The following is a 16,181-nucleotide window of genomic DNA, read 5'->3' as shown; positions in this document are numbered from 1 at the left end:
GCATTAACAGGTTTAATTTTATGAAATCCCTTAGAGGTATTAGCATTTTTAAATGAAGAAAAAATTTATTTCTTCTTCTTCTTCTTACCAGCAGACGCGGTTGAACCAAAAGTAGAGTCATTTTTGCGTTTTTCAGCTTGCACAAAACTCACATCCACAACCTTGTCCTTTTTTAGCCAATCCTCCTCTTGAGCACATATTGAAATCAGTTCATCGATACCCCATTTCTCCTTTTGAGTGTTGTATGAGACTTTGAGCTGCCCATATTTAGCATGTAAAGAATTCAAAGCCATGTGGACTAAAAATTGATCAGTCATAGGTACCTCAAGATCCTTGTTTCTGGGCAAGACCAACCATCTTCAAGATGTGCTCTCTAACACTTCCCACACATTGTACTTCATTGCTGTGATTTGTGTAAGGAAGGTCCTAGTTTCTGCCTTTTCTGACTCCTTAAATTTCTCTCCTACTGCAGCCAAGATATCCTTTGCATTGTCATTCTTAGGAATGCCCCCTTTAACCAACTAAACCATTGCCTTCTTCATGATCATCATGGACATTCAATTTGCCCTTTCCCATTTTTCAAACTTCAACTTTTGGTCTGCAGTACTCTCAACAGTGATGGCTGTAGGTTTTTCCTCCCTTGATGCCAAACTAAGATCCATAAGTCCAAGCACAATCTCAATGTCCTCCTTCCACTTCTTAAAGTTGGAGCCAATCAAGGTCTCTATATTAGTGAAGTTAAGATACGTCATGTGGGGTGCTGGATGCAAGACATGAAAACAATATTATTCAATAGTTAGTTAATCAAACAAGGAAAACTATTGTTTCAATATTTTCCCAATCATAATCATATAAACATGGTATCATCTTCGGACAGAAACCATTTATACTAGGTTTGCATACCTAATTCATTAAGAAAAAGGGCAATTTGCACCACTCCAACACTTTCGAGCAGATGAAGGGTGCAATCTTGTCAATTTAATGACTCATTATACATTGATTTACTTGTTTGACTTGAATAAATAAACACTTTTGAGCAGATTATTATTCACTTAATACAAATAAACCACATATCCAATCAGTTGAACAAGAAGCCAAAAACAACAATCCAAACACTTTTGAGTAGATTAGATGTTGTAATTCTTGTTTATAATTCACACTATGTTTGTCAGTTCAGTATTGACAAGCATATTATTAACCCAAAAGGTCTTCTGATATCGCTAGTTGTTCCAGCGTTGTCGTCATCTCCATTAAAATAGATTACTTGCAAAATATAGTAAACATAGCTCGAGGAATACCAGGTAGCCTATTACCATGTTTTGATTGATGTAAGTAGCAGATTGATAAGGTAAGAACATACAACAGAAGCAATATTTTGTCTAGGATTGTATATGGCTTTGTATTTGTCAAAACTCTATCAGTCTTCAATAAAAGTGATCCCTAATACCACATGTTGGAATTAACATTTATTGATGAGCCAACAATAGATCAACGTAGTAATAGGATTACAACCATAAGCAACTTGATATATCAATCTCAAAACACAACACCATGTAGTCTGCATAAATGACTTACTTGGTGAAGCTGCCATTGAATGATCAAGAAAATCCATCTTCTACTTCCAGCACACATTGATTATCTCTACTAGTGAATAAGGTTTAGTTCTTGAGAGTCTTGTTGTGTGGAAGTGTGTGTGTGTGTGTGTATACATATATTATCATCTTAGAGTTTCAGTCATACCAGCCTATTATCAGTAGTAGTGATAAACTCTATTTCCTTAATAAGTTTAAGTCCCATCGTGACTCTCATATTTTAGTATATACTTGATAAGAGCCTCAGTTAATTGGCTACACAATTATTAAACTCCACGACTCCTATTATATAAGGGATCTCAAATTCCTTTAACCACACAACTCGTACAATGAGTTACGTGTACTTCAAGAAACCTAGTTGTTATCACATTGTCATTCAAATGTAGTCTAACATATAGTTCTAGTTGGAGAGCTAAGAAACTTGAAAATTCTTAGCCTTGCACACTCCCAAGTTAAAGACTTGCCCGATGAAATAGGGGAATTGACTCGCCTACAGTTGTTAGATTTGAGTGGTTGCTCTGAACTTATACTGATTTCACCTAATGTTTCATCAATCTTGAAAAGACTAGAAGACTTGAGAATGGGAATAAACAGCTTTGAACAATGGAAGACATAATATTAGTGTTTCAGAACGGAAGCACTTGTCTCAGCTAACTGCATTAGACATATATGTTTCGGATGCTAGCCTTATCCTGAATAACTTGTTCTTGGATAAGTTGGAATGTTGGTGTATGCTTTAGGTATCTCAGAGCTGAGCCTTTTGAAAATTATGATGTTTGACGTTGTGGAATGTACCGATGCTTATTGGTTTCTCCTCCAACCGCAACTCCTTTGTTGTAACTGCAAAGACTCAAAAGCAAGTAACGACATATATAGAAGCCGAAGAAATCATTATGGAGAATGAAATTGGTGAGCCTACGAAACCTTTCATGAAAGGGGAGGTATGTTCTGTTCCTTTCATGAATATGGATTTATTCTAACAAAATTGTAGATCTGTTTGGAGAGAATTAATCTACTTAAAAAGATGCATGTTTCTTGCTCACTACATTTTTCTTCATTATGTATAAGGAGATATGGCAAGTCAGTCACTACAATTGGTAATTCAACTGATCTTTTGAGAAAACATCTATCAATTAGTTGAAAACTTTTGAGTCTCCAAATCTAGATTTTGTATAGATCGATTCGTGTGAGAGTTTGAAAAATATCTTTCCAGCCTCGGTGGGCAAAGGTCTACAGCTACTGACAAAGTTGAGTGTTGAGAATTGTGGGTTGGAGGAAGTGGTTGCCAAGGAGGATAGACTTGAAACAATAGTAACTAAGTTTGTATTCCCTAAAGTAACTGGATTGAATGTCCGAAAAGTGCCTCAACTGAGAAGTTTCTATTTAGGGCTCCATGTTTCCAAGTGGTTGTTACTCAACGAATTGAATTCCACTACATATGGTAATGTGGAGATTTTTTGCTTCCGAAGTTTCAAGATTCCAAGAAAAACTCGAGTTGGGACACAATACACCAATCAAACAATGTTTCTTTTTAACTGAGAAGGTAGTAACTTATACTCAATTGTTATTAAATGAGCATCTTTGGCCTCCATTTATTTTTTGTTTTCAAATTTTCAAGGCATCTCCTGTTAGTAATATATGAACTTGCAAAATATATTTATTACTCAAGCTAGGATTATATACAGCGGAATACCTCAAGCCAAACAACCGCCTTGAGCAAAGAACCATGAGCACACACTAGTTGGCTACATTGAATTGCTTCTAAGAGTTGCCCCTCGTGTCTCCACCTCCACCTTGGCTACTAGATTCATAAATGAATAATGAATAATCTTTGGAGCACGCACTAGATGGCTCATTTTAGCCCTCTGGTCCTCCAAGATATTAATATTTTAATGGACAGTACGGGCCATATTTGCCTCCGTCTCCAACCGAGGGTCAAAGGGCCATAGGGCTCGTTTTAGCCCTGTCACAAAAAATCATCTCCAACCGAGGGCCAAAGGGTCATAGGGCCAAACATAATTTATTATTTCAAAACTACAACTTAAATTCAAATCCAATGGCTAAGTGACGTCAGCTAGCCGTTGGTAGCTGACATCATGCCGACGTCAATTAGCCATTGGATTTGAATTTTTTTCTTTTTTGCTATAAATAAGGTGGATATTAGGCTATAATTCACACAACTTTGAATTCAATCTATTTCAATTCAATTTTTTCAATTCAAGTTTGCAATGAATTCCAACTTTGGATCTTCTTCGGATTCCAACTGGGGGTCCTTATTCAATTCCAAATTGGAAGCAAAATGGGTGCAAATGAGACGAGAAGATGAGGAGTCTGATGATCAAGAAAAAGTAAGGTGCAACAAACAAAACAGAGCAGCAGCCATGGTGTGACAGCCAACTGAGGAACAACCTCAATAGGGTGGCTCTATTGCTGGTTGCTCTTACAAACCACGAAACAGAGCGATGACGCATGCTAATCTGATGAACATCTACTTCAACCACAACTCGGAGTACATAGAAGGGGATTTCAAACGTCGCTTCCGGATGAGGTGTCATGTCTTCGAGCGTTTACTTCGTGATTTCCAACAGGTAATCCATACTTTTGACAGAAGTAGGACAGAGCAGGCCATCTTGGTTTCTCACCTCATCAGAAGGTTACTGTTGCACTTCGAATGATGGCCATAGCTCCCCAGCTGATTCGATGGATGAAACCTATGGTATGTTTGAGTCTACATGCCTTCATACTCTTGAACAATTATGTGACATAATTGTTCAGGTTTACAAAGACGCATACCTCTGCGAGCCAAATCAAAAAGATCTGAATCGGCTCTTTCACAAAGCTAAAGATCGTGGGTTTCCGAGCATGATAGGGTCATTAGACTACATGCATTGGGATTGGAAGAAATGTCCCACCGGATTGCAATGAGGCTTTAGCGGAAGGTCGAGAAAGCCAACTGTTGTGTTAGAGGCGGTTGCCTCATATGACACATGGATTTGGCATGCTTTCTTTGGAGTCCTTGGATCCCAAAATGACATTACAGTTCTTGGGCGTTCACCCCTCTTCAATAACTTGACGGAAGGTAAAGCACCTCAACTTGACTACTACATTAACAACCATCAATACAATATGGGGTATTACTTGGCAGATGACATCTACCCAAAGTGGGTGACACTTCTCCAAGCAATTCCAAACCCTAGGAATGACGTAGAAAAGTTGTTTACCTTACACCAAGAGGCATACCAGAAAGATGTTGAGAGAGCTTTCGGTATTCTACAAGCACGGTGGAAGATCATTAGTGAACCGGCAAGAGGATGGAGTCGAGAAAATTTGGACTCCATCATGATGTCTTGCATCATATTACACAATATGATAGTGGAGGATGAGCGAGATAGGTATATTGATGGAGAGCCTGATGACAACCAAGAAGATCCAAATAGGTCAAGAGGGGCTCATGAAAAAATATGTGATGGGCCTAATTTTCCTTTCAATCTAAGAACTGGTAGTATCTCTGTAAATGAGTACATGAGGCGCTATAAAATGATACGTTCTCGTGCCACAAATAAGTACTTACAACAGGATCTTGTTGCACATCTTTGGGCCAGAAGAAGCATGGAGTAGGCGTATAAGTTTTATGTTGGTAAATGTTTTTAAAAATGTTGTTTAAGTTTCATGTTGTTAAATGTTTTTTTTATGTTGTATAATTTGTATGTTGGTTAATGTTATTTAATGTTGGTACATAATATTTAATTTAATGTTGTATAATGGCTTAATTTAATTTAATTTAATTTCATGCACCATAAATTGATTTTGCTTCACCCTATCTTGATCAAGAGTGTGTGAGGCTTTTGACATTTGTTGTTGCCCTTCACTTGTTGAAGCTTTTGTTGGCACCATAAGTTGGTTTTGCTTCACACTATCTTGATCAAGAGTGTGAGGCTTTTGACATTTGTTGTTTTTTGTTTTTTTTTTTTTTTTTGTGAGAATGGGGGGAACAAAAAATTTGAAGTTTGAAATTCCCTAGCTTGTGGAAGTTTGAAGACTTTCCATGTGGGACTTTCTCATGGTTTGAATTTGAATTTTGAATTTGTTTGGTCTTGTTGAACTTATATAAGAATGATAAGTCTTCACTCTTGAACTTGCCTTCATTTGCTTATTTTGTAGTAATTTTGGAAGATAGAGTGTTTTCTAGTTGAGAGGGATTCTGACATTGCTTTGCATCATCGTCAGGTTGGTAACCTTTTCCACTCGATCGCATGCTTTCATTCTAGTTGAATTGTTTAAGTGTTCATGTATTTGTTTAAGAACATGATGAACTGGTTGAGCTTTTTCTTCATGCCCTAGGAACTTCCTTATGTTTTGATCTTTCATGTAGTGATAGAGTTTGTTTCTGTTTGTTGTAGATGTCAGAGTCTGGAAGTCCTAGTGATGAGGGCTCCCCTAGCTCTAGCTCTAGGTTTGAGCTTGCAATGTTGGAGTCTTCAGGGCCTTTGTTGGAGTCTTGTACCAAAGAAACGTTGGATGATTTTCGCAATTGTCAAACTTTAGCCAATATTGCTTCTTCCTCAATGTCAGTGGGTGAGGGGGTTGTTCTTGACGCCATACCCATATTTCGCTCTGAGTTCATAGCGGACCTTTTAGAGAAAAACTTGTTAAATAGCGAAAAGCAGCTTGAAGCTCTAAGACAGTCATGTAGTAGCCCCCGCAGTGTAGGAATGCGTTTGGTACATCATGAAGAATTGCCCTCTGAACTGCCCAAGGGTCATGTCATGTTCTATACTCAAATATTATTGACCTTAGGGATGAAGTTGCCTTTGCACCCTTAGTTGCAACGGATGTTATCAGTGGCGCTACTGCTATAAGATGCGCCCAATGAAAGCATGCCCAGGATATGCCGAGTGTGCATGTCGGAATGAGAGAGAGCGTATTGTCTTTGGTAAGAAAAAGACGTGCTGCACTTGGAAAAATCGTTGGTCCTTTCTTTATGATGATTGAAAGTATGTTAAAGGTGTCACGCCTGAGCGACGTGTTCTTACTCACTTCTAGACTGTAGGTTGTAATGTATCCATTGTTCGCATTGTTTGCTATTTGTTGTAGTATCTTCTTGCGTCTAACATTTTCCTTCATGCAGTAACTTGAGGCAACATCAAATTATCTGGACGGGAATTGGCTGATGTAAAGAAGGTGTTAAGGGTGCCTAAGGAGGATAGACATTTGGGCAAGCTACGACCTTTGTTTCGAAAGTACGGTTTCCAACCCCTAGTGTCAGAGTGCCAGAGACGAGCAAGTAAGTTGTATCCTCCGTTTCGCCCTCTCCTTCTTTTACAAAGTTGCATTATTTACTTTGATTTTTCTTGTTCAGTGGAGAAAGTGAGCAAGAAAGGGGGGATTAGCACCAAGAAAGGGAAAACACCCATGTTAGTTCCCGTAGATGACATTTTGTTTTAAGAGGGAGCTCATAAACACTGGGTGAGGCTAGCCCCTAGACCTAAGTCGCAAGAGGAGGTCCTTAAGATCACTGCTTTAAAAAGAGCTGAAGCTGAGGCTATCGGGTGTGCTGCTGCCATAGTTGCAAAGGAGGAGAGACGACTGTTGCCTCCTCTTCCTACCATCGAGCCCATCTTTCCTCCAACCATGAAGTCCATTGACCAAGAAGGTGACCCTAGCTCCAGCTGTAAGAGGAAGTATAAGGAAGAGGTTGGCAGCATCCATTGGAAAGATTTGAAGGTTGCCATGCAACCAAGTAGTTTATGGTACGTCAATAATTGCTTGGCAGGACGTCGATCCACTGTTGACGAGCTTGGCGAGCCGCTAGATGAGAATGAATCAGATCATGACCGGATGATGAGGATATCTTCTTATGTAAGTGTTATTCTGTCATTTCTTTATTTTCTTCCCTCTTTTTCTTGGTAGTGACGATCATCTTGTCATGTAGGTCATGACTGAGTATGACGACAGATTACGAAAGGTCGAGCGGTACAAGGCAAAGTTTAAAGAGAATAACCAGCTTGTGAATGATGCTAGAAAAACGAGCAAAGTTTGGCTGAGGCCATCCGCCTCAAAGATCAACACTTTGAGAGTTTGAAGAGGCGAAATGGTGAGAACGTGAGGCTCAAGAAACAACTGGAGGGGACTAAGAAACAGTTGGAGACTAATATCCTTGAAGTTTCCAAGGTGAAAGGGGAGTTAGATAGTGCCTTGGTTGAAGTTTCTAAGCTAAAGAGGAGTATCCCAACTGAGAGGGACGCTACCGTGCAGGAGTTCTTAGGTTCCCATGCCTTTCAAGATGCTTTTAGACCTCACTGCATTCGGGCGGCTAATTTTGAGAAAAGGAAATAGATGGCCGTCCTTGAGCGTTACGATAATGGAAGCATTATCCAAAAGTACCGTGATGAGATGGATGAGTATCGACAAAGAGGTGAAGCCTTCGTCCTCGCAGTGGATCCTAGTAGTGAGGATGACTCTGATAATGAGGCTAGTGTCGGTGAGCAGTCTTAGGAGAGTAAGGATGGTTCTGGAGATACTGAGGATGATGGCGATGGTGATGCTGTTGAAATGCAGAGTTATATTGTCAGGGGTTCGGCCTCAGATGAGGATGACTCATAGTGCCTTTTTTTTTTTTTTTAATGTAATAGTTTGTTGTTTGTGTGGCATGTGCCATGTACTCTGGATGTACTAATTTATTGTTTGTCTGGTATGTGCCATGTTATAAGGCTGAAGGTTTTTTGTTTGTGTATGTTTGTAACCTTGTACTGTGCGCTTTCATGTTATTTGCCAAGTATTTGTACTATCATTGATGAATGTTTGGTTATGTTTGAATAGATCCTTGTTTGGATATAAGTCATGTTGACATATATATGGACTTTATTTCATGTTGTAAGTATTCGTGTTGAAGCTTCAAACCTAAGCGTTTCAGTGGTAGGGATGTAAGGGAGTTAAGACCAAGTTGCCTAAATCACCTCTTTATTGAATTGATGCCAAATGGCCTTCATTAAATAGGATGTCGAATGGCCGTAGCTCAACGCTTGTACAGTGTGAGTCTACTTGTAATAATACTTCAAGTGAGCAGCGTTCCATGGATGGCCAATGGTCTTGCCATCGGAGCTCCTCAACTTGTAGGAATTAGGGCGACTGATGCCAATAACTTCAAACGGGTCCATCCTAATTTGGGCTAAGCGTGCCTTCACTCGGGACTCTGTTGCAGAGTAGTCTTTTCTTCAATACCCAGTCCCTTACTTTGAAAGAGCGAGGTTTGACTCTTAAGTCATAGTAGTTGGAGATGCGCTACTTGTAGGCGACATTCCTCAAGTGAGCATGGTTTCTGTGTTCCTCGACTAGATCCAAGTTGAGGGTGAGTTGTTTGTCATTTTCACTTTGCATGTAGTTCTGTACTCGGGACGTTGCTTGCTCAAGCCCAACTGGGACAACAACCATTATACCAAAGGCAAGTGAGAATGAAGTTTCTCTTGTTGAAGTCCGATATGAAGTGCGGTATGACCAAAGAACTTGAGGTACAAATTCTGGCCAACAACCTTTAGCCTTGTCCAAGTTGGTTTTCAAAGTGCGCTTGATTATTTTGTTGATGGCCTCAACTTGTTCGTTAGACTGGGGATGAGCTAGGGAGGCAAGACATAAGTTGATGTTGAACTTAAAACAGAACATCCTGAACTTCTTGTTGTTGAACTGTCACCCATTGTCCGTGATTATCGCATTAGGAATGCCAAATCTGCAAAGGATGTTCTTCCATTTGAAGTCTTCTATTTTTGCCTCAGCAATGGTTGCCAAGGGTTATACTTCGGCCCACTTTGTGAAGTAGTCAACTGCAATGATTGCATAGCGGACCTTACCCTTTCCTGCAGGCATTGGGCCAATCAAATCAAGTCCCTATTAGGCGAAGGGCCAAGGGCTGATCATAGGAGTAAGAGGCTCGGGAGGGGAGTGATGAATAGTTACGTAGCGTTGACGCTTATCATATGAGCGGGATATTCTGATGGCATCTTCGTGGAGTGTTGGCCAATAATATCCTTGGTGAAAAGCCTTGTGTGCTAGGGATCGAGATCCAGCATGATCTCCGCAGACTCCTTCATGTATTTCTCGAAGGACAATTTCTGCTTCTGCAGGTGTGAGGCACCGTAAATATGATAGGTTGAAACCTCGCTTGTAGAGTTGGTCATTAATGATCAGGTAGCGGGTAGACTTGTATCAAATCTGTTTAGCTTGGACTTTATCATTTGGGAGAGTGCCATGAACAAGGAATTTGTAAATTAGGGTGATCCAGCTATCCCCCTGTTGCAAGTTGCACATTTTTGTGACCATGGTGCTTGGTGTTGCCAACAATTCGACATGAATTTTTCTCCCAATCTTGTCTTCCACTGCTGAGGCGAGGCGAGCCAAAGCGTTTGCATAACTGTTTGCCGTTCGAGGGACTTGGGTGATCTGGTAGTGGAAGTGCTTGAGCAAAAGCTGCGTTTGCGCAAGATACGCTGCCATGGAGTTATCCTTAGCATCAAAGTTGTTTGTGACTTGGTTAACCACTAATTGGGAGTCACTGAAGATATTAATTTGTTTAACTCCAAGGTGTTTGGCCAAATGTAAGCCTGCTAAAAGGGCCTCATACTCGGCTTCATTGTTTGACGCCTTGAATTTGAAGCGGAGAGGATACTCCATTGCCACTTTGTCGGGGGTAGTCAGGACTAGTCCTGCTCCATAACCCTGTTGGTTGGATGAGCCATCAACATATAGAGTCCATACTGGGAGTGTTGGTTCTACCTTCCGGGTTTCCAAGGGTGATGAAGTCGCTGCCTCAGGTGTAGGAGAAATGTTAACGGGATAAGTGAATTCGGCAATGAAATCTGCAACTGCTTGGCCCTTTTCAGCTAGCTTTGGGTGGCAGGAGATGTCAAACTCTCCCAGTGCTATGGCCCATTTGATCATTTGCCCCGAAGTGTCAGGACTCTGAAGTATTTGTAGAAGAGGGTGATTGGTAAGCACGATGATGGAGTGTGCTTGGAAGTAGGGGCGAAGTTTCCGAGTAGACATAACTAATGCTAGAGCTAATTTCTCAATGTTGAAGTATCGTGTCTCCGCATCTTGTAGAGCTTTGCTAGCGTAGTAGACAGTTCGTTTGATACTACCATCCCTACGAATGAGGACTGAACTAACTGCTAAAGCTGAGACAGATGGATAGACAATTAGGGTGTCGCCAACTTCAGGTTTGGAAAGCAGAAGGGCTTTACTCATGTACTCCTTGAGGTTCTTAAATGTTTTGGCACATTCATCAGTCCACGTAATGTACTTCTTACTTCCCTTAAGTGCTTTGAAAAAAGGAGCGCATTTGTCTGTGGCCTTAGAGATGAACCTGGTCAAGGCTGCCACCTTGCCAGTAATGCTCTGGATGTCTTTTGAGGTTATTGGTTCTTTCATGTCCATGATTGTTTTGATCTTCTCGGGGTTAGCTTCAATGCCTCGTTGGCTAATCATGAAGCCCAAGAATTTTCCAGAGCCCACACCGAAAGCGCATTTATTGGGGTTCAACCTCATTCAATACTTCTTCAGGGTGGAGAAGGTTTCAGACAAGTTGGCAATGTGTTGGTCAGCATGTTTGCTTTTGACTAACATATCATCAACATAAACTTCCATGCTTTTTCCAATCTATTCAGCGAACATTGAATTGACTCATCTTTGATAAGTCGCCCCTGCATTCTTTAGGCCGAATGGCATGACTTTATAGCAATATAATCCTCTATCAGTAGTGAAGGTCGTGTGTTCTTGGTCCGAAGGGTTCATGAGGATTTGATTGTACCCTGAGTAAGCATCCATGAAGCTTAATAGTTCACACCCTGCTGTAGAGTCTACAAGTCTATCAATGAGAGGAAGGGAAAAGCTATCATTCGGGCATCCTTTGTTTAAGTCGGTGTAGTCGACACACATTCTCCACAAGATCTTTTGAAGCAAGAAACTTTCCTTGGTCGGATTTTTCTTAACAAGGACCACATTTGCTACCCACGTTGGATAATTGACTTCAAGGATGAAGCCTATGCTTTTAAGTTTTTCAACTTCTGCCTTCATTGCTTCATATCGTTCAACATCATAAGATCTTCGCTTCTGTCTCACCGGCTTGGTCTTGGGATCAATACTCAAGCGATGACAGATGATATCGGGAGAGATGCCTTGCATGTCCTCGTATGACCAGGCGAAGACTTCAGTGTTCTCTTGCAAAAAAGAGATCAATGCCAACCGAATAGGTGGTGACAAAGTGGTGCCAATCTTTACTATGCGATCTAGATAATCTTTTGAAATAGAGACCTTCTCCAACTCTTCAACAAATTGTGCTTGCTGGGTGAAAGAGTCATCTCGAGGATCGTTGGGTTGATTGTTACCACCGTTAATATTCAAGTTAGCTTTGTCCGAGCTGGTCTTGATGACTTGGTCATGTATAGAAAGTGTTTCTTTGGGTACATGCAAGTGTTGTTGCTTGACTGAAGTGTTGTAACATGATCGTGGACTAAGTTGATCTCCTCTGATGTAACCATTGCCATAGGGGGTTGGAAATTTCATCAACAACATATGCGTGGATACCATGGCCTTGAGATCATTAATGCCTGTGCGCCCAAAGATGACATCGTATGCCGTTGGGCAGTCGACCACCAAGAAGTTAGTGGTGATGGTGGCTGTGTATGAGCTTGTACCGATGGTGAAGGGTAAATGTACGCTCCCTAAAGGTTGCATGACATCACCAGAGAAGCTTATCAGAGGAGAAACTGAGTGATTAAGCAAGTGTTGAGCTACATTAAGTGTTTTGAAAGCTTCAGCAAACATGATATTGACCGACGCCCCCGTGTCTACCAGGATTCGTCGTACATCAAAGTTGGCTATGTGAGCCTCCACAATCAGTGGGTCATTGTGAAGATAGATGATACCTCTTTCTTCTTCAGGGTAGAAACATATTGGATCCCAGTTAGGCTTTTGATACTTGCCTCCTCTGATGTCTTCCACGTGAAACACTTGGTGACTAGGCTTCAACATTCGTTCATTGTTTTTCATGCCTCTGTTGGAAGATTCAGATATGGGTGTGCCACCGCTAATGGAATATATCACATTCACTTGGCGTTGGTTGCGGTTATCCCTTGGAGGGTGAATGAGGAACTGGTCAATTTTTCCTTCACGTGCCAAAGCTTCAATATGATCACGGAGAGTGATATATTTCTCGCCATCATGGCCATTATACTCGTGGTAATCACAAAACATGCATGTGTTCTTCGTGGACTTGAAATCTGGCTCCCTCGACCTTGGCTTTGGTATCAAGTGAGCTATACTGGGGTAAATGGTCGTGCATGTGGCGTTCAAAGGTGTGTATGTCTCATACCTCGGGGTATGACCATTCTTGACAAGTGTTTAGCCCATCGCATTGACTGCCTGGGGGCGGGTATTATCATGGTGATACCTTTGGTTATCGCGATAATGCCCCTTACTCTTTTTATTAAAGTGAGACTGGTGAGGATGGAAGTCTTTCCTCTTGCCCTGAGAATGATACGCCTGTTGACTTGGCAAGGTATTAAGTAGGGCAGGGGGAAGCGTCGCTGCTGTTTGGAAGGTTGAGGTCTTCTCATTCGATTGGATTTGGCTTCCACTCCCCATTTGTTGATAAGGGATGGCTGTAGGGGGTTTCCCTTGATATGTCTTTACCTCGGCGGAGGCATGGTTATAAGCATGTGCCATTACCTCATAGTAAGTCTTCCAAGTGTTAGCATTGATCATGTACTTGAAGAAACAGTCGCGTAGGCCTACCGTGAAGGCTTTAAGGGCAGTCTTGTCATCTGCCTCAATGCAGCGAGAATGCTCATGGCTGAAGCAGCCGGCATGCTTTCATAGTGACTCATCCGGCTTCTGGCGAATAGTGTACAAGTCATCTGCGGAATACAATCGATCTGTCTGGAAGATGTGCTGAGAGACAAATAATTTCCTCAGTTCCTCAAATGAGTCTACTGTCTTAGGTGGAAGACGACAATACCAATTCAGAGCTCCGCCAGAGAGGGTAGAGGGGAAGAGAAGACATCGTTCTTCGTCAGTGTGCATCTGGTATGCCATGGTGGACTCAAAGAGGTTAAGGTGCTCAATTGGGTCCTCCATTCCAGTGTAAAGTTGTAAGCCAAGCTTCTACTTTGTCTTTGCCTAGAGGGGGGTGTCGAGGATCCTCCTTCTAAGAGGGCCAGGCCTAGGTTGGTTCCAGTCAAGTATTTCAGCCTGACGTTCGGCCTTCAACTTGTTTACTTCCTCAAGGAATTGTAAGACAAGGGGTTCCTGAGTAGAGTCAGGTACTGCTGGATCCTTCTTCCGTAAGTCTCTATCTCCTATTGGAAGTAGGAAAGCTTGGTCAAGGGCATGAGATTTTTCTTTGGACTCATCGTAGTGACTTCCAGGGCGAGCCTGTCGAAACGCCCCCAAGTCCCCCGTACCTTCATATTCCTCTAGGACATGTCGCTCATTCCCTAGATTGGCAATTGGCTTGGGGCATGGAAGAGGACCGAACCTTTCAGAAACCCTTGGATCATTGACCTTCAAGCTTATGTGCATAGGGTTCTCTCGATGTTGCCTTAGGAAGTCCCGACAGTCGCGATAAACGACTTTTGATCCTTCTACTCCTTCTGCAAGAAAGTGCCTTCCTCCACTTCTCCTGCTTCTGGTTGAAGCAACTGGGTCGAGAGAAGTCTCATGTTGATAAACACCTTGATGAGTAACTCGTTCCATATTATGGATTTCCATGTTGAAGGCAGGTGATCCCCCGTGTTGGGGGGCACTCAGGTGGTGGTTGACTTCCCCGAGGACGATGAGTTCGTGTGTTTGAGTATGCCTAGCTTCATGGAGCATTTCGAAGAGCTTCTCATACTGCTCCTGGAGGATCTCATTCTTTATCACTATCTTGTTGTTCTGAGCCTCTAGCTCATCAACTTTAGCCTGAAGAGCAAACCTTTTTCGTTCCTTCTTTCGTTGCTTTGCACTAAGTGCAATGGGGGTGTCGTTCTGTGTGCTGTGGCTCCCTTCACTCCCCATGTTGGAGAGGGGTGCCTGGTTGAAGGAAAGTGTGCGAATGGTGGAAACCAGCTTGACAAAGCTGGAGAGGGTAGGAATAAGTGCGATTCCCACAGACCGCGCCAAAAGTTGATGCACAAAATCGGCGAGGACTTTGGTACAATAGAAAGTGTCAAGTTTGTGACCTTTGTTAGGTTACTCTGGTCATTAGTGTGGATAAGTATGTAAATGAATAGAGACAGGGAAGCAAACAACACAAGATGTACGTGGTTCACCCAGATTGGCTACGTCCACGGAGTAGAGGAGTTCTCATTAGTTGTGAAGGGTTTACACAAATACATAGGTTCAAGCTCTCTTTTAGTGAGTTCTAGTGAATAGTTTAGTACAAATGACATTAGGGATTATTGTGGGAGAATGATCCCCTTTTATAGAAGAGAGTTTCTAGCTTTGTTTTGACATTGACACGTGTCGTGTTATAATTGGCCTCTGATATCGACACGTGTCACGCTATGATTGGCCTCTGATACCGACATGTGTCGTGTTGTGATTGGCCTCCTGGTTGGAGGAAAAGTCTCTTGGATCCTTGACGGTATGCTGTTGACCGGTGCTTAATAGTTTCGGGATTGGTCAAGTATGGTATAAACAAACACAATGACCAAAAATTGGCCAATTTAAAAATACATGAACTCAATTGACTATACCATAAATTTGAAGTCTTTTAAAATCCTAGTTAACCACACCTGATTTAAGAGTCTATTAAAATCCTTTCAAATGCGAATTTGACACCTCTCAACAAAAAGTTGAGGAATAAACGGTGAATTCAATTTAGAGGATAAAGCTAAGGACAAAGGTTACTTTTCTTAAGAAGCAATGCACATCAGGTACTTTACTTGGGAGGGTTTCCAATACATCTAAAGTTCGAACTCCATAGCAGCAATCCAGGCAAAGAATCCCTCAAGCCCACCGCAGATTCTTTCCCCGATGAGTTAATACTTAACAGTTAGATAATGGCTAACATGGATTAAGTTTCTCATGTATGCGTTCATATATAATTTATCATACTGATAATATTTGTCTTTGCTCAGCAATCTAAATTCTAATTAGCCAAACCAACAACAGCTACATACTTTCTTTGATTGTCTTCGCATACTTCCAGCTCTTTTCATTTGATTCTTCATTGCACCACCACTTTCACTTTCTTCATTGCACCTCCTTCTTTTGCTCTAATTTTCTTGCCTGTACTAAAATCAGGAAAGTCGATTAAAAAAATTAGATACTTTCACTCTCTTCATTGCACCACCTTGTTTTGGTTTAACTTTCTGGTTTTAGTTCTCCATCGATTTCCTTGTGCCATCTTCGCCTTGGTATTGCCTTTACTTGGCAAAGAAACACAAAAATTAGATACTTTGGCCTCTGGTCAGCTTTGCTTCATTAACAGATGGCCGATTATCCTTTTTGCAGTGTTCAGTGTCGTATTCTGTAAGCAAAGAACTAGCCTACTCATTCATAAGTGCGCATAAGGTATAAGGTACGTCTTTTAATTTCCTCTACTTTTTTCAATTT

General features: G+C 41.5%; 2 pseudogenes; one reads left to right on the top strand and one right to left on the bottom strand.

The window, feature by feature from the left end:
- The first annotated feature begins 7,527 nt into the window (after window positions 1–7,527).
- LOC148694521 (uncharacterized) lies at window positions 7,528–8,195 on the top strand (annotated as a pseudogene).
- A 3,069-nt stretch (window positions 8,196–11,264) lies between these two features.
- On the bottom strand, window positions 11,265–14,639 carry LOC148694520 (uncharacterized; annotated as a pseudogene).
- Between the last annotated feature and the right edge of the window lie 1,542 nt (window positions 14,640–16,181).

This window comes from Pyrus communis, chromosome 9 (genome assembly GCF_041283825.1).
Source record: "Pyrus communis isolate YQ-2024b chromosome 9, ASM4128382v1, whole genome shotgun sequence".
In the NCBI taxonomy this organism is placed as follows: Eukaryota; Viridiplantae; Streptophyta; class Magnoliopsida; order Rosales; family Rosaceae; genus Pyrus; species Pyrus communis.
This window is presented reverse-complemented; position numbering and strand designations above follow the sequence as displayed.